This window comes from Triticum dicoccoides, unplaced genomic scaffold, assembly GCF_002162155.2.
Source record: "Triticum dicoccoides isolate Atlit2015 ecotype Zavitan unplaced genomic scaffold, WEW_v2.0 scaffold119518, whole genome shotgun sequence".
Classification (NCBI taxonomy): domain Eukaryota; kingdom Viridiplantae; phylum Streptophyta; class Magnoliopsida; order Poales; family Poaceae; genus Triticum; species Triticum dicoccoides.
The window spans coordinates 1-666 of record NW_021183322.1 but is presented as its reverse complement, the minus strand read 5'-3'; the positions used below and the strand labels follow the sequence as shown (position 1 = coordinate 666).

General features: G+C 41.1%; 1 long non-coding RNA gene across 1 annotated transcript; it reads right to left on the bottom strand.

Annotated features, from left to right (window-relative positions):
- Positions 1 to 220: 220 nt before the first annotated feature.
- LOC119343222 lies at positions 221 to 592 on the bottom strand. The gene is made up of 3 exons (XR_005165968.1): positions 530 to 592; positions 394 to 454; positions 221 to 236 (listed from the first exon to the last, which is right to left on the bottom strand). It is a non-coding gene; the product is annotated as an uncharacterized LOC119343222 (long non-coding RNA).
- Positions 593 to 666: the final 74 nt, after the last annotated feature.

The following is a 666-nucleotide window of genomic DNA, read 5'->3' as shown; positions in this document are numbered from 1 at the left end:
ATTAACAACACCATCCTGGATTTTTAAGCCCAACAATTCTTGCTGATGCTACCTGCAAAACCTTGTGTAGTCAGGTAGATTCTGCAAAATCCGATGGAATACACCCGCCAAAATGACAAAATAAAGGAAAGTTCAGCAGAGCACAAAAACTGTAGCAAATTCATTAGGAGCATTACTTTCTTACTTGCAAATGGAAGCAACACACCTTCAATAACTGTGTGAGGCATGGATTTCATCTGTTTTTAATGGCAAGAAACAAATTTAGCAGACTTAATCTACCAAGCTGATGCCCCATTAACTTGTCCATATGCACCCATATATAAAACAAACTGGGCAGGAATAAACAATAGGCTATATGAGTACATGTAGCAAGTGGAAAAGAACGACAACTACCTAGCATATGGAGACAATGCCCCGGTACAAAGAAACACCCTTGGGCAGAACTAATTGTTTCCTGTAAAGAAGCGTCATCAGGTAGATAAAACCAAAGATGCACGGATGCACAGACAAATGAATCACGGATGCATACCTTTCATATTATGACACCTCTCAAAGCATATTCCTCTGAACTTTCCCTGCCAGCAAAAGCACTACAGGCCGGGCACGAGTCAGTTTCGCCGCATAAACATGTCAACCAACTGATTGTCCAGAGGTAGAAGACAAACC